Source organism: Heterodontus francisci, unplaced genomic scaffold, assembly GCF_036365525.1.
Source record: "Heterodontus francisci isolate sHetFra1 unplaced genomic scaffold, sHetFra1.hap1 HAP1_SCAFFOLD_63, whole genome shotgun sequence".
NCBI classification, from domain to species: domain Eukaryota; kingdom Metazoa; phylum Chordata; class Chondrichthyes; order Heterodontiformes; family Heterodontidae; genus Heterodontus; species Heterodontus francisci.
The window spans coordinates 3,477,994-3,505,356 of NW_027142037.1; the positions used below are offsets into that span (position 1 = coordinate 3,477,994).

The 27,363-nt window shown below is 41.7% G+C and overlaps 1 pseudogene; it reads right to left on the reverse strand.

Annotated features, from left to right (window-relative positions):
- Nucleotides 1-2,119: 2,119 nt before the first annotated feature.
- Nucleotides 2,120-27,363, reverse strand: part of LOC137366337 (probable G-protein coupled receptor 139) — a 48,036-nt pseudogene continuing 22,792 nt past the window's right edge.

Here is a 27,363-nt window from a genome sequence, read left to right on the forward strand (position 1 = left end):
TTCTCCAGAAAGATAACAAATGGAAACAAATGTATGAATGAATTAATGCCAATTCCTGACTTTTTATAAAAATAAGGCCAAACCTTCAGATCAAAATATTACCATGCTGTCATAAATGTTGCAGAAGTCTTAAACTGCTGGTGTTGATTGATCTCTGTGACCATATGGTCCAATAATTTAGAGAAACAAAGAACACAAGGTCCCTTTGGCTTGGAGCCAGATAAGTTCCTTCTGTCCAGATACACGTGGTAATTCAGGAATGGTAATTATCACAAAATCCTATGTGGACACAAAATTGGCTTTGTGGCAGGAAACAAAGGGTAATTGTTGATTTGTGTCTTAATGACAGGAGGGCTATTTCCAGTGGTATTCCGGGGAGCTCAATACTGGTCCACTGCTTTTTGTGGTATGTCTTAACGATTTGATGTAAATGTAGACCTCATGATCAAGAAGTTTGCAGACGAGACGAAGATTGGCTGTTTTGTGGATAGCAAGGAGGATAGCTGTAGACTGCAGGAAGATATTGATGGTCTGGTCAGATGGGCACAAAAGTTACAAATGGAATTCCAGCCGGAGAAAAACGAGGTGATGCATTTTGTGAGGTCAGACAAGACAAAGGAGTACACTTTAAATGATAAATCACTGAGAAGTGTAGAGGGAGTGAGGGGCCTTGGCGTCAATGTCCACAGATCCCTGAAAGTAGCAGGACAGGTCGATAAGGTGTTTCAGAAGGCATATGGAATCTTTTCCTTTATTCGCTGTGGTATAGAATATAAGAGCAGGGAGGTTATGCTGGAACTGTATAAATCATTGGTTAGTCCACAACTTGAGTACTGTGTGCAGTTCTGGTCACCTCATTACAGAAAGGATGTAATTGCACTTGAGAGGGTACAGAAGAGATTTACGAGGATGTTGCCAGGACTGGAAAAATGCAAGTAGGAGGAAATATTGGATAGGCTGGGGTTATTCTCCTTTGAACAGAGAAGGGTGAGGGGAGATCTGATTGAAATGTACAACATCTTGAGAAGCCTAGATCGAGTGGAGGTGAAGAATCTATTCGCCATATCAGAGAGCTCAGTGACGAGGGGGCACAGTTTCAAACTGATTGCTGGAAAAATAGAGGGTAGATGACGAAAAACGTTTTTCACCCAGTGGGTGGTAGTGATCTGGACCTCACTGCCTGAAAGAGTAGTTGAGGCAGAGACTCTCGACTTATTGAAAAGGAGTCTTGATATGTACCTCAGATGCCATAATCTGCAGGGCTAAGAACTAAATGTTGGAAGGTGGGATTGGAATAGGTGGATCCTTTTTTCGGCTGGCACAGAAACGATGGGTCAAAGTGGCCTCTTTCTGTGCCTTAAACATTTTATTTTTCTATGAATCCATGGTTCTTGGAAGGTTAAAATACTAAGTTATTCATCTTTTCTACTGATATTCGTTCCATGTTTTTGGCCAATCTTTTACCTCGTAATTCATCTTATTCTCCGGTCTTGCGGATCTATGTCTGGTTGTTCCCCTAATGGATTCCCTTCCTTGAATGAAAAAAGTTGGTCAGACTAATCAGAGCAAGATTCCACTCAACTTCACAGCCAATCATTTCGGTTTAGCCTTTTTCAACGTCTGGCCCCAGGTTGCACCATTGTATGTTTTGGGGTTTTGAGGCTTAAACACTTTTATTTAAAAATTCTCGGTTCTGAATTTTCAATTTATTACAATGGTGTCCTCAGTTGTGCCTGACCTAACAAGTTACAAATAACGGCTACTTATGAATCCAGTATAATTTATTAAGCAAGATGTTATAAATACTTAACAAAAGAGCACTGAAGACAACATGCAAGTTTCTTATCCTTCAAGGCCAGGATTCATTGAATGTTGCCAGCACAGGCGATCCCTTTGTTCTCCAGTCTCTGAATTAAATTCTGCTAATTTACGACCGATCCTCTTGCTCTGGACCCCCGCTACCCGCCACTAACAGCTCTAGTTTTTGTCTTTACTCCTGCAGGCCATTTTCTTCTTGATCTCCAGCGGTCACCTCTTGTCCATTAACCACTTGATCTTTAAGCTGGTCTCAGTTGCTTTGTTTATGAATTAATTTAATAATTGATGTAACTGTATATTTCACCGCGCTCTTTAACTGCTCTCTGAACTCGGACTGAGTGGCCACATATATAAATATGTTTGTACAGCAACTTAAATTCCGCAGCATATATGCGACATCTTCAAAGGTATATTAAGAATCATCATCTAAGAAATAACCAGCATCAAATATATATAAAATATACACCAGCCACAGAAATATGAAACTGCCAGATATGGTGAAGAGTAAAATCATAGACTTCCTTCTTCTCTCCATTTCAGAGTCACTGTGATTATCTTTCTTTCTCTGACGTCTCAGTCTCTGACGAACACGATTGGTCACTAAAATGTGTCTGAACGTCAGAGCGTTCAGCAACAGAATTAAAATGAATGGCAATAATGGTGTTAAAACTTTTTCAAACATTGCAAATCCAATCCATCGAGGGTCAGTAAAATAGCTTGGCTTGTTAGAGCAGCCCCATTGTACATCATCGATGACCCCTCTAGGGTTAAATCTAAAGTAGATGGGAATATTTTTTGGACAGAGGAGAATGCCGGTAGTTGTTAGAACCACAGTCGCAGTTTTCCTGGCACAATATTTTGATTTCAGCTTCTGGCAACAAATGGCGACAAATCGATCAAATGTGAAAGTGATGGTGAACCAGACGGAACAGTCGATGGCTGCACGGATCAGGACAGAGAGAGTGCGACAAACAGAGGTGAGGTCCAAGAAATGTAATGGGAAATAAAGGTTAGTGATTCTCCGGAGTGTGATCTCAGTGATAATGACCAGTAGATCCGCCGTTGACATGGCGACCAGGTAGCGGGTGGTGCAGGTGGAGAGTCAACAATTTCCCTTGGACAGGATTACAATTGACACTAAATTAACTGTAATGGAGAGAAAGGAGAAGTGGTTGCGAACTACTGAAAAAACTGAAAAACATTCTCCACTTCTCAACACAAGCTGGAAGGATTTTCGCACAAAAAACCGTGTGGGTTGGGATCAGGTCAGATCGGGTCCATGACACCAACCTGCACTTCCAGATTTAACAAATCCAGGAAGGGACGAACAACTGCTCACTGGACGCTGGTCATCCAGTTCATTATAGTGACGAGGAGCCAAAAAACGGGTAGATTGGTGAACATTACCCAGTCTTCAACAACTCCCACTGTCGGAACCCATCCCGGGCTCGAATCACTCCCTGGCATTGAAGTAATTTCAGCCTGATTCGAATCACTCCCTCGGATAGGAGGCACTCATACGTCTTTGCCCATTCCTTCTGATGTATAAATGATTGAAATTGAACAGGGATTTGCATGAGACAGTGCAAATATGATCAACGCACAGGCTTTCATTTCTACAGGAATATCATTAACATGTTAGAAAGGCGGTGATTGAACACATAAATAATAATGTACTCTTCTGGGCTACACATGATAAAAGTATCCAGGGTAACCAACAGGTGCACACATTCTTTACGAAAAATACAATAACTGAGAGATTATAATTATTGGGATATGTTGTGGCTCGATTCTTTTGATAAGAGAAGTATGTGTGTCCAACTAATAGAGGCCTTTGAAATTATATAGGGATTAGAGAAGGAAAACGTGGAACTGATATGTCCACCTTTGCTGGTGACCAGTTCAGTATTTCCTCAAAATAAGATGATCATCAATAAATGCACGATGGAATTCAAGAGAGACCTATTTACTTGGAGTGCTGAGAACGTGGAAGTTGCAATGGAAAAAAAAAAGAAGAAGCGAGGTGAGAAAATGAGGGAGACAGGATTGGAAGGATATACAGATGGAATTAGATGAGCGGGAATGAAGAGAGCATCGTGTAGAGAGGGAATACAGTCGTGATCTAGTTGTGCCAAATGTCCTGTTTCTGTGCTGTAAAATCGGTAACTTGTCTATTAACAAGTCATAGTCATCAGTATTATTCATAATATTGAAGAGGATTATTTATTATTGCAGTGCACTCATGACCAAACGCTTCTCAGGACCGTGCTCGGGAAGTCAATTAATCAGCATCTAATGTCAACAACACTACTTCGAGTAAGAGTAAGATGGGGACCAGCATTGAATACAATGACAGATACTCCAGAAAATACATGGTACCAAGTGTTACTTTGTCCACACCAGTTAGTCAGACACAAGCAGTGTAATTCTCGAGTGACAGAGACTCCCAGTTAGGCATGATCACTGAGGTCAGGGGCTCCACACCAGTTAGTGCACACACACTGTATAATTCTACATTAACAGATAATTGCAGTAATCCTTACCCTCTGATATTCTCCTGCTTTGAGCTGTGATTCTACAGAACACAACATTCCACATAATTCAATAACTTTACAATGCAGTGTGCCTTGAGCTAGGAACAGTTGAGACAACAGATTCAAACTGCACAGATAATTCAGGAAATTAATGCAATTATATTATTGAATATGTGTCTGTCTAACTGTAACCATTCGATCTCATGTAGTATTATTATTCCCATGGTAATGGAAGAAACCAGCTCATACACAGATTTGGCTGTAAAGACAAAGCTGCCACAGATTTCACATTCATGACAAACAGAAATCAAACACTCGGACTCTCTGGTGAATCAGATTCAATCCTATGTAAATACAAACATTTTTCTGTTTCAGAAAATGGGTGGCACAGTGGCGCAGTGGTTAGCACCGCAGCCTCACAGCTCCAGGAACCCGGGTTCGATTCCGGGTACTGACTGTGTGGAGTTTGCAAGTTCTCCCTGTGTCTGCGTGGGTTTTCTCCGGGTGCTCCGGTTTCCTCCCACAAGCCAAAAGACTTGCAGGTTGATAGGTAAATTGGCCATTATAAATTGTCACTAGTATAGGTAGGTGGTAGGGAGATATAGGAACAGGTGGGGATGTTTGGTAGGAATATCGGATTAGTGCAGGATTAGTATAAATGGGTGGTTGATGTTCAGCACAGACTCGGTGGGCCGAAGGGCCTGTTTCAGTGCTGTATCTCTAATCTAATCTAATCAATAATTTCGTTACCATTCTCGGGAAGACCAGTTTACATTTTGTTCCGAAATAGTTGTGTGATTTTATGTTTGATTTCGCACAATATCAGGATGGATCAATTCTACACTTACAGGCTTGACATTCAACAAACCCCCAAGACTTCAATGCAAATCTGTCAGCAAAAACATGCCCACTTCCTTCAGCCTCTCCCTTACATGAGTTGCAGTTATTGCAGATGTTTTACTTTGCGGTGAGAAATTTCCTCATTGGTTTGAATTACCCTGAGAGAAGGACTCATAGCCTCATAGAATATTTCATTCACCTGCCCTGCACGGCCTGAAGTCAGGCAAATCCCTCGCCCTGACAGCGATCAACAAAGGAGAATGAAGCATCCCAATTACACGATCAGATCCTGGGAAGGCGCAAAATGTAGGTTCATTATTTACAAAATTTGGAAAACATGCATCTGTCAAAGGACAAAGCAGTAACCAGTCTTACTTCCACAAAGGTTTATTCACAATACTCCATACAGCATAAGTGTAGACTACATTTCCCTTCTCCGGACCAGCTCCCCCGTACCCCTCCCCAGGTGGAAACTGGTTATTCCATATGTATCCTGATCTTTCCACAATTAGTATCAGCTGCTCTTAATCACAATTAGAGCATGCAGCTATACATACTCAATTGACAAATCATTTGCAACATTGGCTCATTAGCAGCATTTTATTATCAGTCCATCAGTGTGTCCTTTGTACTTTATTATTTTTCTTGTGATTCTTGTTCGAATAGACAAGTTGCATGTGAGCATTTCAGCTCCACTTTGAAGACCAGAACTGCTCTTCATATGTCCTGCATTGCATGAATGCACACCCTCTGGACTGTTCATTCAACACTCACCACGAAACCTAACAGTATGCTACTCAATCACACAGCGACATACACAAACACACGTAAGCAAAGTACAGTTGAAAAGAATAGTGCACTTGTAAAGTTTATAAACAAAATAATAGTTCATAATTCACATGGCTCGTTTTCGAAAAGACACAATGCAGACCTTTTGAAAAAGACGGCTTCCCTCCTGAAGTGTCATTAAACAGCTGGAGTCGCGTGCTGAAGTGGCTTTCATGATTCTCTTGAAGGGAGAGAATTTCTGCAGGCCACAAACTTGGTTGCTTGTAGTCTCGTTACCACGAGGTCACTTTGCAGTATTGGTGGGTCCGAAATGGAACAGGCTTGGAGTCCTCACCATGTTACAGTCTGCAATTATTTAGGCATAGATTTTGCTGCCCTTTCTGCTGCTGCTGTTGCATCTTTCTTCAGACAGCACTTAAATAATAAAAATAAACCAACATGGCTGCCGTACCATGTGAATTATCACATTACCCTTTCCCAAATATGGAGTTGGAAATAGGGTGATTATTCATCAACTGACTTATTACTTGATTACGGTCTTTGTTTCAGTAAGCCCCATTCAGTTCAGGATTGCCTCTTGGATTCTTAGTGAAGTGCCCTGTGATACAGAGAATTAGATTACATAGTTTGTACAGCATTTGAAATGTTCGGAAAGAACTATAAATGTTGTGTAATATATTAACTGGGGGTGGAACCAATATTGTTTCAATTGCACTAATTATTAATAGAGTTATCAATTACACTCACCAAAAATGATGCTACTGATCTCAGGGGGATTTGCTGTATGAGCTGTTTTATTGAATCACCGACAATCTTCAAAACTAGGCCTTTTTAGATTAAATCATTCTTTGTATTTCATACATTTATATACACGGTGCCATATAACAATTAGTATTTCTCAGTCTATTTCTAAATGATTCACACATTGCCTGGAGTATTTAATATCCGGACATGTTTCTGAATCTCTTTCCACATGTCTCATACTTTTTATATCGTGCAATACAGTGTTTAATGGAAGATCTGGAGTTATTTCCCAATCTCAGGGGAAAGGCTGGGAAAGTGGATTTGGGTCAGTAGATCAGCCCTGATCTTATTGAACGGCGAAGTAGGCTCGGTTGGTTGTCTGGCCTAATCCTACTCCTGTTAAATTCTTTAATGTCCTTCTATTTGTTCCATACCCTGGTCACCTGTGGAACAAATTCTGAATTCGTTTTCATATTTAAATTCACCAGACAGTGCCCAGAAGAACTTGTACTGTAAATGTTCGATGCGTGTTTGGTTATTTCTTCAGTGTTGCAGAGATAGATTGCTAAAAGTTTTAGTTTAGTTTGGAGATACAGCACTGAAACAGGCCCTTCGGCCCACCGAGTCTGTGCCGACCATCAACCACCCATTTATACTAATCCTACACTAATCCCATATTCCTACCACATCCCCACCTGTCCCTATATTTCCCGACCACCTACCTATACTAGAGGCAATTTATAATGGCCATTTTACCTACCAACCTGCAAGGCTTTTGGCTTGTGGGAGGAAACCGGAGCACCTGGAGAAAACCCACGCAGACACAGGGAGAACTTGCAAACTCCACACGGGCAATACTGATTCACTGAAGTTACTGATAATGCTGTTGACGCAAAGAATCCGTATTGTTTGATGTGAGTTCCTTTTGTCCGGCGCTTTGCTTGTGGTTTTCAGCTACAATAACTGTATTTTATTAATTAATTTGCTTCTGTAATCCACAAGATCTCACTTAATTGCGAATGTTGTTCAAATTGGACCTAAAATAGTTGGATATAATATAATTATATAGATTCTTCACCCACCTAATCATCTGCCATGAGAAGCAAGTACTTTTGAACTCTCCGTATTAACTGTACATGGTAAGCCCTAAACCAAACCTGTCCGTGGCTTTGTCATTCATTCAAGAGTTTAAATTTTGGGCTTTGAATATCCCACGTTTGTCCCGTTTCAGTTCACCTCCGTTGGGTTTGTTAGTTATTATTAATATTTCTCTATTAGTGTTTAGGTAATACGGTACAATCGCAAGTTAACATAAGTATAAAATGTTAAAATAACTTCACAGTTTGGCACCAAAACCATTAGTCTAAACGTCAGGAAGGCAACAGTGCGACCACTGAAATTTGAGGCGCTGGGATCCGGGAGTCGCCACAGACAGTGAGAGCAGGGGAAACGGATAAGCGGGACGGTCCATGCCAAGATAACAGCAGCAGCAGAACTGTCGATCAGCTGAAGTTTACCTAGAGTAGGAGGCCGACTAGAAAAGTGTGAAAATAGTATGAATGTTCTCTGTATATATAAGGGATTTGGCTAACGTTACACAAAGAAATGCATTCAAACTTTTTCAAGAACAACAATGAGAGCAGTTAGAAATTGTCAGGAAGCATAAAAGAGTGAAAGGAGGAATCAGCAGATATGAGGAGTATTGTAGATACATGGAAAAATAGTATGATTGAGAAAGGGGAATGACCGAACATTTATCTGAGACAGTAAGAGATAAACTTGACGAATAGGCAGGTATGGGAGTCTCGGTTACAGATTGTTTTGTTTCATTTTCGGGATGTCAGTTCGCGGACCCGTCGGAATTTTCTAAACAACCTTATTTGGCCAGAGAGGGTGGAAGGGTGTTTTCTTGAACCACTGTCGTCATTTTGGCGATATTTTTCTGCACCCATTAATTGTTCACCCCGAGTTCCGCTAAGAAGGTGTGCATCGCCTTAATCCTTGAACCAGTGGATTATCTGGAAAAAAAATCTGGCGTGACATGGGTGGTTACAGGCTGAATATTAAATGCAGGAAATGTTCAATAAATGACTGAGTGGATTGAAGAAGATTCACGGACCCTAGAGAAGCACTGAGGCTGGTCACTGTAAAAGGTGAATTTGCAGGAGTTGACTATTATCTGGAAAAGTTGGTAGGCATGCTGAGGCCCCGTGACTGGGGAGAAGTCACACAGTATTTACATTCCATAACTGGGAACAGAAAGAGACCAGTGAGTTTATAGTTGGGAAACTGTAGCATATTCAAGATTACTCGGTAAACACAGCTGAGGACAGGAATCGTTATCCCATTGTCTATAGTATATCACCAGCGTATACAAAGAGACAGCGGTACATGGGAGAAATATTATCACCAGGGAGATGGGGAGCAGGTCAACACATCGTCTAATGCATATTATGTTTTTAAGAGAAAAACACCTGGAAATCTATGAGGCACATTATCCTCAGGGGGATGGGAGCAGTCAAAACACTGAATGCATTTTTGAAAATTAGAAACGCTTAGCCAGTAAACGGGAGGACCACTGATCGAAAATAATTTACAGATAAAAGAATAGGGCAGGCGGGCGAGGGCAGGTTACAAGAGAATCAGAAGAGCAGGAGCATGATAGGAAAAAGTCAGCACGCAGTTAGAAGACTGCCAGAGCATTCATCTTGTTTTGTTTTGTTTGAGAAGCTATATAATTCATTGAACGACCAAATAACCCAATTACACCTTTACAGAAACTTTGAAAGTTACAGGTCGAAGACTTTGCAGTAAATTGAAAGGCATTGAAATTTACCACAGGATCAAAACATCTTTAATTTGCGTTGCCATCCCATCAGGAAATTTATATCAGACTGCTGCATTCAATGAGAGTGCCATCACCAGCGGGTTTAAAAGGGGCTCCATCAGTACCGTCTTCTCAGGGCAACAACACACTGGTCATCAATGGTCAGAGCGCCATCAGCTCAAATTTACAGGGTGATGGGGAAAGAGAATGGGACGAATTAGACAGCTCTTGCAAAGAACCAGCGTAGGCACTATGGGCTGAATGGCGTTCCTCTGTGCTGTTCCATTGTAAGATTCTATAAGTGAGAGGATCATCACCACCACCTTTTCAGAGCACCTTCACACTGGTAATACATGGGGCCCACCCACCGTCACCACAAGGAGAGAGTGTATCTGGGTGTCAGTGTGTGTATATGTGAAAACAATTCTGGATACATTTTGGCCCAATACCAACATTAATTTATTGCAGAAATTGTATTTTCGATTTAAGGAATGAAGAACAGATCAGATCACAGATCCCGATATAATTTCTTCCGCAGGGTGACGGGAATAATGACCCTGCAGTTAGTAGTATTTGTGCCATTTCTTTCTCACAGTTTCATTCATTTCTTGCTGCACTGAACTCTAACTGTTAACTTCCTATTTCAGGCAGACCTGGGAACAGTCAGGCTGACCCGTTAGATAATCGCCCTTTATTTTCACGTTATCTGTTATCTTTCTGTTCGAATCCACCCCATTCAATATAAAGCTTGGGCGACAATCTCAGTATGTTTTTGATCACAGATTAACCCGCTGCCCGATTGTAAGTCAGAAAAGGAGTGCGTCCCTCATAGTGTTCCTCAAGATCTTTAACTCTAGCTGGGAGATAACTGCAACCTTCATGCGGAGGGACCTTAACTGAGGGTCTTCAAAAGCAGAGTATGAAGGATCAGCTCCAATGACACCGGCCCAAAAGGTGCTCGCATTTTAGACATCACCAATCAGCGCTGGAATCCAGATTACATGGCAATCCAGCCATGGTGAGGGTGCAATTTCTTTTGCTCTTTCCTGGTTCTGGGATCTCACTGTGTTGGCCCAATCAGAACTGAGCACGTAAACATGTGATGATTACAGTCAAATAATAAAAGCAAAATACTGCGGATGCTGGAAATCTGAAATAAAAGCAAAAAATGCTGAAACCACTCAGCGGGTCTGTCGGCTTCTGTGGAAAGAGAAGCAGAGTTTACGTTTCGGGTCAATGACCCATCTTCGGAACTCACAAATGTTAGAAATGACACTAGTTATCAGCAAGTGAGGTACGGGTGGGGCAAGAGATAACAAAGGAGAAGGTGTAGATTGGACAGGCCACATAGCTGATCAAAAGTTCATGGAGCAAAGGCAAACAATATGTTAATGGTCTGTTGAAAGACAAAGCATTAGTACAGATAAGGTGTTAACGTATTGAAAATTGAACAGCAGCAACTGCAAACATGAAAAAACAAACAGCGGGTAAGCAAACTGAAGAAACTAAGATGAAATGAAATAAATGCCAAAAAAAAGATTGTAAAAAATGTAAAAAAGATAAAAAGAAGAAATAACTGAAAATGAAAGTAAAATGGGGGGTTGTCATTCTCTGAAATGATTGAACTCAGTGTTCAGTCCAGCAGGCTGTAGTGTGCCTAATCGGTAGATGAGATGTTGTTCCTCGAGCTTGCGTTGATGTTCACTGGAATACTGCAGCAATCCCAGGACAGAGATGTGAGCATGAGAGCAGGGGTTAGTGTTGAAATGGCAAGCAACCAGATGCTCAGGTTCCTGCTCGTGGACTGAGCAGAGCTGTTCGGCAAAGCGGTCACCCACTCTGCGCTTGGTCTTCCCAATGTAGAGGAGACCACATTGTGAGCAGCGAATACAGTATACTACATTGAAAGAATTACAAGTAAATCGCTGCTTCACCTGAAAGGAGTGTTTAGGGCCTGGGATAGTGAGGAGAGAGGAGGTAAATGGGCAGGTATTACACCTCCTGCGATTGCAGGGGAAGGTGCCATGGGACGGGGAAGAGGTGGTGGGGGTAATGGAGGAGTGGACCAGGGTGTCGTGGAGAGAATGATCCCTTCTGAATGCTGATATGGGAAGGGAGGGGAAGATGCTTTTGGTAGTGGCATCACGCTGGAGGTGGTGGAAATGGCGGAGGATGATCCTTTGGATATGGAGGCTGATGGGGTGGAAAGTGAGGGCAAGGGGAACCCTGTCACGGTTCTGGGAGGGAGGGGAAGGTTTGAGGGCAGAGGTAGGGGAAATGGGCCGGACACGGTTGAGGGCCCTGTCAACAACAGTGGGAGGGAATCCTCGGTTGAGGTAAAAGGAGGTCATATCAGAAGCACCGTCATGGAAGGTAGCATCATCAGAGCAGATGCGTCAGAGATGTAGAAACTGGGAGAATGGAATGGAGTCCTTACAGGAGGTAGGGTGTGAGGAAGTGTAGTCGAGGTAGCTGTGGGAGTCAGTGGGCTTATAATGGATATTAGCAGACAGAAAAGTCGAGGAAGGGAAGGGAAGTGTCAGAGATGGACCATGTAAAGGTGAGAGAAGGGTGGAAATTGGAAGCAAAGTTGATAAAGTTTTGCAGTTTGGGGTGGGAGCAGGAAACGGCACCGATACAGTTATCAATGTACTGGAAACATAGTTGGGGGAGGGGGCCTGAGTTGGACTGGAACAAAGAATACTCGACATATCCCACAAAATATCCCTTCTCTCCGTAACGCTGCACATTCGTCCTTTTCAGATAACTGTCTAATTCCGTTTGGAATACTTCAATTGAACCTACCTCCACCAAATTCTCAGGCAACGCATTGTGGACTTAATCACTCGCTGCGCGTAAACGTTTTTCCTCAAGCCATGTTTGCTTCTTTTACCCATTACTTGAAATCTGTGCTCTCTCGTTCTCGATCCTTTCACAGGGGTGAGGGGGGGGGGGGGGGTGCGGGGGTGCGGGGCGCAGTGTCTCTCTATTTACTCTGTCCAGTCCCCTCATGATTTTGAACACCTGAATCAAATCACCTCTCAGCCTTCTCATCTCCAAGGAAAACAGTCCTAACTTCTCCAATCGATCTTCATAACTGAAATTCCTCATCCCTAGAACCATTCTCCTGAATCTTTTCTGCACTCTGACCAATGCCCTCCTGTCTTTCCTCAAGTGAAGCACACAGAACTGGACGCAATACTCCAGCGGAGGCTGAATTCATGTCTTATCCAGGTTCAACATAACTTCTTGGCTCTTTCCCCCTATTAAGAAAGTCCAGGCCACAGCTCTCTCAACCTGTCCTACCACCCTCAATGACTTATGCACATGTATACCCAGGCACCACTTCTCATGCACTCCCTTTAGAATTGAGCCCTTTTTTATATTTTATCTCCATGTTCTTCCTACCAAATTGAATCACTTCACATTTCTCAGCATTGAACTTCATCAAATTGTCTATGTCCTTTTGAAGATCTACACTATCCTCCTCACATTTCACAATGCTTCCAAGTTTTGCATCATCTGCAAACTTTGAAGTTATTTCCTGTACACCAAAGTCTAGGTCATTAATATATATCAGGGAAAGCAAGTGTCCGAAGACTAACGCCTGGGGAACTCGACTACAAACCTTCATCCAGCCTGAAAAACATCCATTAACCACTACTCTTTGTTTCCTATCACAACGCCAATTCTTTGTTCTCCAAAGTACCTGATGCAACAAATCCAATTATTTTTGTCTACGCCCATTTAAATACTGGTTTCCCGCTTACCAGGAGGTCTGCAGATCTTGCGTTCAATTTCCCATAGACACTTCCTGTTCCTGTCCAACATTTTGCAGAGATATTCTGTTTTCTTTGGTCGGGTTCAACAGTCATATATTGATATAATTTGTAGTTTAGTTCATTGATCCTTGACAGACAACAGCAATTTTTAATGTCCCTCACAAGTTACGGTTACACATTCAGCATAAGTACTTCCCTAATCGCGCCAGGCTGCCTGGACAGAGAGGAATGCAGATTCTCTGTTCGGATATGTGGTTTACGTTTCTAAAATTACTCAAATATCTTCATTGTCAAAGACAGATTCTCTGTTCGGATATGTGGTTTACGTTTCTAAAATTACTCAAATATCTTCATTGTCAAAGACAGAGTCCTACCCTTTCAAAAGTACGTGATTCTGTTATACAAATAATATTACGCTGATTTACGATCATTTTATAATCAACACAACCATAGAACATAATTCTGCACGAATATACTGCATATTGGAAGGCTGATGTTTAAGTGTAGCACTTGTGGATGTTACATTCTCTGGCATGAAGCGGAAGTAATACATACAGTGGTTGAAACTTTAAACCCGAAAGGCACAGCGACATCTGGCGAACTATCTGGTAATGTAAACCTGAATGGATGAATCGCATAAAGCATCATCGGGTCCTGGGTTTCTTTGTAAAAATTGCTCATTAATCAAAGGTCATCCACGAAGGGAAAGAGCACGCACAGCATATCTTCTCCATCACAAATCTTCCTCCTGAACGACTCCCCTGCTTCGTCCACCCTCAACTCCAAAAATAAGTGAAAGGAGCTCATGGAGTTTTTTGATACAAAGTTTAAAAACATCCGTTCAGTCGCCTCTGTAGCTTCCCTTTCTTCCCCAACCCACCAGGCCTAACTTCCTATAAGTATCCTCCCATGCCATCTCCCTGAATTCGCATTGCTTCTGTCTCTCCTCGAGACCTTCACACACTCTCTGCAATTATGCTCTCAATGAAATCCACTTATTATTGTCTGCACCCTATTTCTATGAAACTACTGAACACACACATTCCCTTCCTGGTCCCCGTGTTAGCTGACAATATTAACGATTCTCTCCCTCGCTTCATGTTCTACCCCCTCTCCTTCAAATCAGCTGTATTCGCATCTCTCCTTGCAAATTACTGCCCCAGCTCCAACTGTTATCACTTCACTAAAGTCCTTGAATGTGTTGTCCCCTCCAAATCCATGCTCATATTTTAAGTAGCTGCATGTTTCAATCCCTCAAATCAGATTTTGAGGGATACCACAGTACCGAAACAACGCTTATCAAAGTCACAAATGGCATCCTAAATGATTGTGACTAATGTAAACGATTTCTCTTCCCCCTTCTTGACTTGGCTGCAGCCTTTGATATGGTTGGTCATGAAATTCTGCTCAAACTGTTCTCCATTAACACCCGCCTGGGGCATGGGGTGGAGGGACTGCACTCAGCTGGTTCTATTCTTATCTATGCAGTAGTCAGAAAGTGACCTGCAATGGCTTCTCTTCCCGCTCCTGTAAAGTCAACAAAGGATTTAACTTTCGACACCTCATTTCTCATTTACATGCTACCTTTCTGTGATGGCCACAAAGACGGCCTTAGTTTCCACATGTATCTCATGGTACCCAATTATACCTCAAATCCAACACTCTTGCTTCCACCACTGCGTGGAACCTGTCAGAAATGCTGTCTGACATTCAGTACTGCACCAGCAGAAAATTCCGACACTTCAGCATTGAAAAGATGGAAGTCATTGTCTTCAGTCCCCATCATAACTGTTCCCTTGCCGCCAACGCTATTTCTCCCCATGCCAACTGTCGTGACTGAACTAGACTGCTTGTAACCTTGGTATTATAATTAACTCCTCGCACATATCCATACCATCACTAACACTGTCGATTTTTACCTCCATAAATTCACCCGATTTTTCCCTTATCTAGTCTTACCCATTGCTTTGTTCTCTCCAGACTCGATGATTCTAATGCATTCCTGGCTGGCTACCCTGGTTACAACCTCTACAAACTCTGCTGCCTTGACCAAGTGCCACTCAGCCATCTGCCCTGTGCTCACTGACCTACATTGTCCATCAATGTGCGATTTAAAAAAAATCAACCTTCTTTTCAAATCCGTTCATGGCCTCAGGGTTCTAAATTTGCAATCGGTTCCAATCTGACATCTGACACTTCTGGCTTCTTGAGCATTCCTGATTTTAATTGCGCACCATTGGTGGGCGTGGTTTCAGCTGCGAAGGTCACATGCTCTAGAGTTACTTACTTAATTCTCTATACCTCTCAATCTCTCGTTCCTGCTGTCAGACGCTCCATAAAACCGAAATATTTGACTTAGCTTCTGGTCATCTGACTTCGTATATTCTTAGGTGCTCCATGTCAAACCTTTTTCGATGTTACTCCTGTGTAGCGCCTTGGGATGTTTCATTTCATTAATGGCGCTGGATAAATGCATTTCGCATGTTGTTCAAGATAAAGGAAATAAGAGATGGCAGTAAATGTCGGACCAAGATTATAAATAAGGGTAACATACATGGACAAGGAGCAGATACCATTATATAACATGAGTATAAATTAACTGTTAATCGTGTGAGTGATTCCCTTTACAACAACGTACACAGCGTTTGAAACATAAAAGGGGGACTGGAGGCCAGAACTTGTCAGAGCCAGATGTAGTAGGATATCTGAAACATTTCTGTACTTTACATTATATGTAATAGGTACGTTTCGACAGATATTCTGTTGTATAGTTTCATTTACCGATCACATGTGCATTTAAAATGCTTTTTTAAGCTGGTGATAGTACAATGAGTTGGATTGAGTGATGAGGTGAATATATATTGTCAGTATAATCCTCCTACATTGTTGTCCAACAGACCACGTGCAGTTAAGGCTGTCCGACGGTGGGAGCCCATGTACTGGCCGAGTGGAGATTTATTACAATGAGACATGGGGCTCAGTTTGTGATGATTCCTGGGATCTGGTGGAAGCTAACTTGGTTTGCAAGCAGCTGGGTTGTGGAAAAGCATTAGACATGGTATTTCCTGCATCTTGTGAACCAGTCACAGGGCCAGTTTGGTTGGATGAAATGAACTGTTTTGCTTACAAAGCATTTCTCTGGAAATTTCCTTCAGCATCGTGGAGTAATCCCGACTGTTCTCAGAAAGAAGATGTGAGGATCATGTGTTCAGGTAAGGGTGCTACGAATGTACTCCTTTTCTGTAGTGGTGTAAACGAGGGTGCACACAGAGGTTATGGTATAGAATTGCATAGAATGTGTCATGGAATTGTATCGTTTTGCTCGTACAATTAAAAACAATGTGCACCTTTAAGACTCTGGAAAAATAGAGCACCGTTAAGGGAGAGAACGTTCTGGAATTTCTAAGGCACAGTGTGCCAGAAGCTTCATTTTTGTTACCTCGGCGGCAGCAGGATAGAGAGGTCACATGGTGTAATTTTGCTACTTAACTTTGTGGAAAACTAAAAAAAACGGATGAAACCAGACTCACCAGCGAAACGTACTGAAGAGAAAGGAGCTGTTTATTCTCTCTCAGCAAAGTCTACAGAGAGCTCCCAGCCGAATTAATTGCCTAAAGAAGAAATTCCTTCTTTTTTCAAAAAAACGTTTCTATTGCTGAAGGAACTGTTGTTGCCGACTGCAGCCGAAAAATTAAACGCCTGTAAAGAACAGACCAGTGCATCCAGTCCTCATGATGACTTGGAGTGGCCTTTGACTATTTCCACATTAGAATGCTTCATCCACCAGGAATGTAACTTATTTTTCTTCCTTTTTTTTTGCATTCCTTTTTACATTTTTTACAATCTTTTTTTGCATTTATTTCATTTCATCTTAGTTTGTTCATTTTGCTTACCCACTTTTTTTTCAGGTTGTTTTTCTTCAGGTTTGCACTTGCTGATGTTCAATATTCAGTATATTCACACCTAATCTGCACTAATGCTTTGTCTTTCAACACACCATTAACATATTGTTTGCCTTTGCTCCGTGACCTTTTGGTCAGCTATGTGGCCTGGTCCAATCTGCACCTTCTCCTTTGTTATCTCTTGCCCAACCCCCACCTCACTTGTTTATAATCTGTGACTTTTCTAATATTTGTCAGTTCCGAAGAAGGGTCACTGACCTGAAACGCTAACTCTGCTTCTCTTTCCACAGATGCTGCCAGACCTGCTGAGTGAATCCAGCATTTCTTGTTTTTGTCTCAGATTTCCAGCATCCGCAGTATTTTGCTTTTATATTATTATGTAACTTATTTTATTTGTTCTTGAGAAGTAGCTAAATTTCGAAAACACTAATTTTAAAACTAGTTAACTACTGTTGATTTTTGATGCATGTGTGCGAATGTGGGAAGTTAGTTTAAAATAATAAGGTCTTTAGTCATAGGTTTATCTTAATAGTGTTTAAGATTTTTGTTTCAATAAACAGTTAATTTGCTGGTGTCTAAAGATACTTGGTTTGGTCTCTTTTATTCTGGGGTTACCAGAATGTTTATTTTGGCTGTTTGCCAATTGGGTGTGAAAGCTTAATAATATGCTATGACCTGTGGAGTGACAGGACTGAATTGACAGTGCATTGCTCCCACTGCGGTTGTAATATATTAATTGGATGGCTCGTCTGAGATCAGAATCAGATGAATTGAGGGTCTCATGTTTGGAATCATATTAATTACTTGTCTTTTGGGCAGCATAAAATTTTGGATCTTGTGTCTGGCAGCATATTAATTGCTGTCGGCTTTGGGATCATATTAATTGGAAACTTGGTTGTCAGGATCAAAATCTAACACCAATTATGAAAAAAGGGAACGAATTTTCTTGTATAATAAGGTAGAGTCTATAACATCAGAATGGCTCAGCAGTTGCAGCAGAGTTCTAGGGAAAGGAAAATGTTCCCCTCAGTGGCTTGATACCTTTAACTCAGAATGAATGAAAATTGTGGGAGGAATTGAAACTAGGTGTCAAAAATGCAGAGATAATTGACCTAATGGTTCAACATTTAAAATTAGAAGAAAAATACGAGGAACAAGAACATAGTAAGTCAGAGATTGACACAGTAGAATTGGCAAAAAATCAGTTACAGTTGAGTGAAGTGGAGATTCAACACGAAACAGAAAAAGAAACAACAGTAAAAAAACTTGAGGCTGGAAAAGAATTAAGAAAACTTGAACTTGAACAAGAGGAAAGAAAGAAGGAGAAAGAATTTAGCCTAAAAGAGATGGAACTAAGACAAAAGGATAGCCTTGAATCCAGGGAAATGTCAGGTCATGAAGAATCTGAATTCAGCCCAGGCCCCAGCAAAAACTGTTAAATTTATACAAGCTTTTCCGACGTTGGGGGAAAGTGACGTCGAGGCACTTTTTCATATGTTTTGAAAAAATAGTCAAACAGATGAAATGGCCGAAGGAAAGCTGGACACTGCGTAAGCAAAGTAGGTTGGTAGGCAGAGCTCATGACGTTTATGTCATGCGTCCTGAAGAGGCTTCTGCAGAGTGTAAATTGGCAAAAATCTTATTCACCTAGCGTATGAGTTAGCCCCTGAAGCTTACAGTCAGAATTTTCAGAACTTACGGAGTTTGGCTGAGCAGACATATGTAGATTTTGAGAGAGTGAAACAATTTAATTTTTACCGTTTGATCCGGGCAGTAAAGATGCACACCTCATATGATAAACTTCGAGAGTTAACTCGCTTAGAGGAATTTAAAAATTCAATTCCTTCAGTAGTGAGAATTCATGTAGATAACCTGAAAATTATGAAAGCTAGGCAGGCAGTGGAAATTGTGGATGATTTTGGCCTTGTGAATAAGCAAAACCTTTTGTCCATCACCCCCATAATCCCGAGAAGAATAGAAAGTGGGAGAATGACAGGAAGGCAAGTATCCGGGGACAAGAATGAACAGTTGGAAGTGTCCCAGTATCACCTCCTGAAGTCTGAAAGGAAGGTGCTGAGGGTAGAAGTGTGGTTCGCAAGCCAACGTTTTATCATCGCCACAAAACGCGACATCTTCATTCAGAATGCTGGAAATTGCGAGGCAAACCCATAGGATTTGGGATGCAAAAGGTTAGCGCAAATGTAAAGGCTCTGCCAAAGAGGATAGAAGACCAAGCTATCCCTTTAAAAGCAGGTTTAAAACCAGATATATAAAGTAAATTGAAGATAAAGGGTAAGAATACGATGTCCGAACGCTATTTAATTTTTCAACGGGGAAAGTAACTGCATATCCATTAGGTGAGGCAGGAAGACATATCATTATACTCAGGGACACAGGAGCAAACCAAACCTACTGGTAAAAGGTATAACGTATCTACCAGGGAGTGCCTGGAATGCTAACGTTTTACTTAATGGAGTTGGCAGGGAGTATACACCCGCATCTTTATATAAGGTACGCCTAGAGAGTGACTTAATATTGGTATGGTAATTGTAGACGTTAGAACATTGAAAAAATACAGAACAGAAGGAGGCCATTCAGTCCATCATGTCTGCACTGGCTGAATAAGCTATCCACCAAAACTAACCCCACGTTCTAGCACCAGGCCCACAGCCCCGCGGGTTACAGAACTTTGTGTGCATGTCCAGGTGCCTTTTAAAATAATTGAGGGTCTCTGCCCCCACCACTGATCCTTGCAGTTAATTCCAGACACCCACCGCCCTCTGGGTGAAAATAATTTTCCTCCTGTCCCCTTTAATCCTTCTACCAAAAACCTTAAATCTCTGTCCAGAGTTTGACAGTAAAGGGAATTGATCGACTCCGAGGAAATGATTTGGTTAGATCAAAAGGATCAATTTTCCCTACAATTAGCGAGGAACAAGTGAATTACGGAAACAGAGCAATTACAGGAACAAGTTGCAGGAATATTTCCTGTGTGTGTAGTCACCCGAGCAATCGCCAAACAGAATCCATTGTCGGAGGTATAAGTGGCAGCACAGATAGATAGCCAAGTATCTTAAACCTTATTTGGGGATGTATCATTGCATTACAGCAAGCTGGTCCAGAGATATATCGAATTGCACAAAGGCTCTGACAGAAGCTGAGGCAAAAGGCGTTCCAGAAGGCTATTATATGGCAAACATGATTGTGAGGAAGGAATAGAGACTGCCTCATAGACCTGCGGATGAAGACTAGACAGTTGTTGAACAGATAGTGGTCCCTCCTAATTATCACTCGGGATTCTTAAGGTGAGCACATGACATTCCTTTTGCATGGCATGGAGGAGTTCAGAAGACGAAATCATGTATAAGTCAACATTATTACTGGCCAGTTTTTACAAAGGATGTGAGAAAATTTTGTAAGACAGGCCAAACCTGTCAAATGGTAGGAAAACCGTAACCTACCGCAGAACGAGCACCAATAGTTCCCATACCAGTGATTGAGGAACCATTTAGCAGGGTAATGGTAGATTGTGTAGAATCCTGACCAAAATCAAATTCTGGACTTCAATACCTATTTAGTATCATGCATATAGCTACTACTGAAATTCCAGAGGCCATTCCTGTGAGGGCAATTAATGCTAGAACAGTAGTAGAAAATTTAGCACAAGTCTTTATAAGATATGGGTTATCATTTTATGTTCAATCGGATCAAGGTTCTAATTTCATGTCTAAGGTATTTCAAGAAGTATGGGCAATTGGGGGATTAGGCAGTTAGAATCTTCAGCATAAAACCAAAAGTCACAGGGTGCTTTAGAGATAAAGAACAAAGAAAAACAAAGCAAATACAGCATAGGAACAGGCCCTTCAGCCCTCCAAGCCTGCGCCGATACAGATCCTCTATCGAAACATGTCGCCTATTTTCTAAGGGTCTGTATCTCTTTGCTTCCTGCCCATTCATGTATCTGTCTAGATACATCTTAAAAGACGCTATCGTGCCCGCGTCTACCACCTCCGCTGGCAACGCGTTCCAGGCACCCACCACCCTCTGCGTAAAGACCTTTCCATGCATATCCCCCCTAAACATTTCCCATCTCACTTTGAACTCATGATCCCTAGTAAATGAATCCCCCACTCTGGGAAAAAGCTTCTTGCTATCCATCCTGTCTATACCTCTCATGATTTTGTACACCTCAATGAGGTCCCCCCTCAATCTCCATCTTTCTAATGAAAATAATCCTAATCTACTCAACCTCTCTTCATAGCTAGCGCCCTGCATATCAGGCAACATCCTGGTGAACCTCCTCTGCACCCTCTCCAAAGCATCTACATCCTTTTGGTAATGTAGCGACCAGAACTGCACGCAGTATTCCAAATGTGGCCGAACCAAAGTCTTATACAACTGTAACATGACCTGCCAACACTTGGACTTTTTGACCACTCTATTGACCTGCGTTGCCATCTTCAGGGAACAATGCACCTGAATACCCAAATCTCTCTGCACATCAATTTTTCCCAGGACTTTTCCATTTACTGTATAGTTCACTCTTGAATTGGATCTTCCAAAATGCATCACCTCACATTTGCCCTGATTGAACTCCATCTGCCATTTATCTTCCCAACTCTCCAATCTATCTATATTCTGCTGTATTCTCTGACAGTCCCCTTCACTATCTGCGACTCCACCAATCTTAGTGTCGTCTGCAAACTTGCTAAACAGAGCACCTATACTTTCCTCCAAATCATTTATCAGTGGAACACCACTGGTCAAACGTCTCCATTTTGAGAAACTCCTTTCCACTGCTTGTCACTGTCTAGTGTTGCCCAGCCAGTTCTTTATCCATCGAGTTAGAGCACCCTGGACCCCATGCGACTTCACTTTCTCCATTAGCCTACCATGGGGAAACTTATCAAACGCCTTACTGAAGTCCATGTATATGACATCTACAGCCCTTCCCTCATCAATCAACTTTGTCACTTGCTCAAATAATTCTATTAAGTTGGTAAGACATGACCTTCCCTGCACAAAACCATGTTGCCTATCACTGATAAGCCCATTTTCTTCCAAATGGGAATAGATCCTATCCCTCAGTATCCTCTCCAGCAGCTTCCCTACCACTGACAACAGGCTCACCGGTCTATAATTACCTGGATTTTCCCTGCTACCCTTCTTAAACAAGGTGGCAAGATTAGCAATTCTCCAGTCCTCCGGGACCTCACGCCTGTTTAAGGATGCTGCACAGATACCTGTTAAGGCCCCAACTATTTCCTCTCTCGCTTCCCTCAGTAACCTGGGATGGATCTCATCTGGACCTGGGGACTTGTCCACCTTAATGCCTTTTAGAATACCCAGCACTTCCTCCCTCCTTATGCCGACTTGACCTGGAGTAATCAAACATCTGTCCCTAACCTCAACATCCGTCATGTCCCTCTCCTCGGTGAATACCGATGCAAATTACTCGTTTAGAATCTCACCCATTTTCTCTGACTGCACGCATAACCTTCCTCCTTTGCCCTTGAGTGGACTAATCCTTTCTCTAGTTACCCTCTTGCTCCTTATATATGAATAAAAGGCTTTGGGATTTTTATTAACCCTGTTTGCTAAAGCTATTTCATGACCCCTTTTAACCCTCTTAATTCCTTGTTTCAGATTGGTCCTACATTCCCGATATTCTTTCAAAGCTTCGTCTTCCTTCAGCCTCCTAGACCTTATGTATGCTTCCTTTTTCCTCTTAGCTAGTTTCACAATTTCACCTGTCATCCATGGTTCCCTAATCTTGCCATTTCTATCCCTCATTTTCACAGGAACATGTCTCTCCTGCACGCTAATCAACCTCTCTTTAAAAGACACCCACATATCAAATGTGGGTTTACCTTCAAACAGCTGCTCCCAATCTACATTCACCAGCTCCTGCCGAATTTTGGTATAGTTGGCCTTCCCCCAATTTAGCACTCTTCCTTTCGGACCACTCTCGTCTTTGTCCATGTGTATCCTAAAACTTATGGAATTGTGATCACCATTCCCAAAGTAGTCCCCTACTGAAACTTCAACCACATGGCCGGGTTCATTCCCCAGCATCAGGTCCAGTATGGCCCATTCCCGAGTTGGACTATTTACATACAGACATACCATCAAACACTCAAAACAATGATTAGAACATACTGTCACGAATATCCACATGACAGGGATCAGGGTCCAAACTTTCTTTAATTTGCCACCAGAGACTTTACAGAATGAGTCCTGAATGAGTGAATTAGGTTTCAGTCATTTCAAATTGGTTTACAGCTATGAATTAAGAAGTCCTCTAAAATTCATGAAAGACAGATTGTTCGAACATAATATTGAATCTTCGAAGTTGGACTATATATCTGTGTTCTGGGAAATGCTCAGGAAAGCTTGTGGTGCGCCTCAGGAACACACTAAATCATCCCAAACCAATATGAATAAATGGGCAGACACGAATGCAAAACCCCGCGATTTTCAACCAGGAAATGAAGTATTAGTGTTTTTACTGTTACAGGGACATCCATTAAAAACACGGTTCAGTTGCCCACAGAGAGTGGCCAAAAGAGTGGGTAAGGTAGATTACTTGATTGATATCCCTGATCGTCGAAGGAAGAATGGTTGTATCACATTAATATGTTAAAGCAATATTATCTCAGTGAGGAGGATAAGGCAGTACCGATATGACAGGTGATCAGTACTGTTGTGAAGGGAAAGGAGAGTGAGGATGAGGCAGAAGGAGGCATGGACAATTCTCAGATTATACATCCAACACTCAGATTAGGGAGTACAGAACGGCTAGGAAAATTGTACAACATGATTTTGCACTTAGAGGCAAAACAACGTTATGAGATAACCAAGCTTTCTACAATAGTTAAAGGAGTTTGTAGGGATACACTGGGATGTACAACCTTAGTCACACATGATATAGATGAAGGGGGAATCGTTCCTTCAAAACGGCATTCTTACCGCTTAAGTCAGGACAGCCAGGCCCAAATAAAAGCTAAGATCCCATACATGCTGGAAAACAATTTGATCGAACCTCGTCAAAGCAGCTGGAGTTCACCAATAGTGCTAGTGTATGTTCTGTTGAAGGGTCACTGACCTGAAACGTGAACTCTGCTTCTCTCTCCACAGATGCTGCCAGATCTGCTCAGTATTTCCAGCACTTCTTGCTTGTATTTCAGATTACCAGCATTTTGTAGTATTTTGCTTTTGTATTGGGCTATTATCTATGCCTGAAGGGTGAACCCAATTTTGTATGGACTACAGAAAAGTCAATGAGTTAATGAAGGCAGAGTCCTACCCAATTCCGCGTTTAGAAGACTGCATTGACAGAATGGGCAGTGCTAGATTTATGCCAAGATCGACATGTTAATGGGATACTAGCAAGTTCCTTTGTCTCCTCGAGACAGATATATCAGCTTGTCTAACACCTAACGGTCATTCAGGTGTAAAAAAAGATCCCCAGCCTCATTTCAATGACTAATGATTCAGGTGTTCCCGACTGTGTAGTGTATCTCAACGATGTACTAATATACATTAATACTTGGCAAGAACACTTAAAATAATCACAAATTATGTTTAAAATCTTACAAACCATGGACTTAGTGATAAAGCTGGCAAAAGGCGAATTAGGAAAAGCTAGAGTAACATAGCTCGGACATATAATGGGGCAAGGACAGTTATTACCAGAAACGGCAAAGGTACTAGTCTTAATAGAGTTCCCTATCCCTGAAGCGAAGCAAGAAATAATGAGGTTTTTAGGGATGTGCGGTTTTTACAGGAAATATGTACGGATTTTAGTACTGTGGCTGCTCCATTAACCAATTTACTGCAAAAAAGAACAACAATGTAGTATGCTCAGATGATTGCCAGACAGCTTTTTAAAAGATGAAGGCAATCTTAACTAATGAGCCAGTGTGCGCTGCTCCAAATTCTTCTAAACCATTTAAAATAGCAATTGATGCTAGCGACCTGGGGTCACTGCAGTACGATGGCAGGATGACGAATCAGGCATAGAGTAGCCAGAAGGGTACTTTTTAAGAAAAGTAAGTTGTCTTCAAAGAATGTATTGCACTGTGGAATAAGAAATATTAGGACTTTTGCTGGCTCTCGAACATTTTGAAATATATGTCTGCTAAGAAGATAAATAAATACTAATATACACTGACCACTAACAATTAACGTTAGTGTAAAAACAATAAAACCGAAATGTTAGAATATTTAGATGGTGTTTGTTATGACAGCCTAATCATCCAAACATCTCATTAAGAAGGATTATACAGCTAGGACAACATAGGCCTGTTATCTCTGCCAACGAAAGGACCAGCACAGGCTCTGAAACAAGACATTCCTAAAGCTGATAAGATGGAACCTTGTACCCTCACTGAACAAGGGCCTGGCAGAAGTTTACAGACGATACCAAGCACGAGATAAGGTGAAAGGTGACTTTGGGGAGCATAGTCATGGACAAGGGGGAGATGACCATCCCGACACTCCACGTACCTTTCCTGTGTTCATTGGTAACAAAGGTTCGAACAAATGATTGACATAGGGTGACTACCAGCTCCCCAAAATAAGATACATCAATGGATGCTCGGAGGAGCAGAGACAGCATTGTATTTTGAAATTACTTGTGAGTTATCGACCACCTATTATGGGTAAACTGTGACTACCGCACCTATATCTTACACTATCTACACGGGTCTTTTCTCACACTGAGGGAACAGACCAAAGAACAATAAGCTCCTCGTTCATATTTCCAACGGATGCTGTCACAGAATCAGTCAACGTCATCCAGCTTCTCTTCAGCTGAATTCCACATGTGGGCCCAGAACAAAGTAATCAGTTGGAAATTGTTTCTCATGATACCCGCTCATTTCTTCTTTCCACCAGACTGCTGCAGATGAACATATCAGTATGCAGAAACAATAGACACATAGATATATACAAAAGTATGCACAACAAAACTACTCTGCATTCACAATACCTGGCTTTGTCTCTTTGCTGCCATTATCATTGTGATTTGAATGTGTTCGCAGATAATTTACTGTTAAACGCTCGTGGGTTGGAATAAAACATTAATCTCTCCATCCTCCATCCGACAGGTTTTGTCACTCGTGGAACGGGTTCTCCTGCTGGTTTGTACCAAGCAGTTTATGCAGAGATTGGGAATATTGCACCTGGCAAGGATTCCTCTCAGTTCTGGCGTTCAGGTCTGTGTTTTATGTTTCATACCGAATTTTCACTGGACAAATGTCACTTCCCCTTAAATACCCCATTTTAATGGTCCATTTGCTGACTGAAACTGTCAGAAATCCGCTCACTATCCCCATGTGAAGGGGTCCTATCACAGTGTGAGTGTGTCTATGTCTGTGTGTATAGGAAAGCGAGCAATGGGTTTGGGAAGATTTCTGCCGGTGGCTACTGCTTAAAGAATGTGCTTTCTGTTTGTTTGCAACTAGCAATCAAAGTCGTTGTTTCATTTTCCCTTCCGTCTGCAACGGACTGCCTCAGATATCTGAAACCCTGAATAATAAACACATTGGTTGTTCGTGTTATTTTTAAATTTTATATTCTCTCAAACAGCAGCTGAATCTCATAAATCGACTGAAATTATCTTTATTTTTTCATTTATCGTCACATCCTTTATATTCTCTATCTGCTGACTTTGCAGTCTATGTCACTACCATTTCATTTTATTCCCTTTGAGCTGGACCATAAACAGTCACTGCTCTCAGGAGGAGACATTCACATTGACTGACATTTTATTTCTCTAGGTGACTGGATTTCTGGATCGGAAACACGCTCCCATCAGGAACTCCTTACCTGAAATCAGTGGTTTCTACCCAAAAACTTATTCTAACACTTGGTAGTCTGAATTTTCACATTAACCTACCAATTCTACTTCACGAAACTGGGGTAACAACTCTTCTGAATCGACAATATTTGCTCTTGCGCTATATTTGGGAGGTGATTTAACCATCGAGATATATTTATTGGTTTAAAACAAAACACACACAGCAGGAAAAAAAATCCGAAATGAGCCTCCTTGCACTCTTTCCTGCCCCATTATCCGGGGTGGGGTAAAATTTTGGTGTCACCGCTGGCTGTTTGTGTCTCTG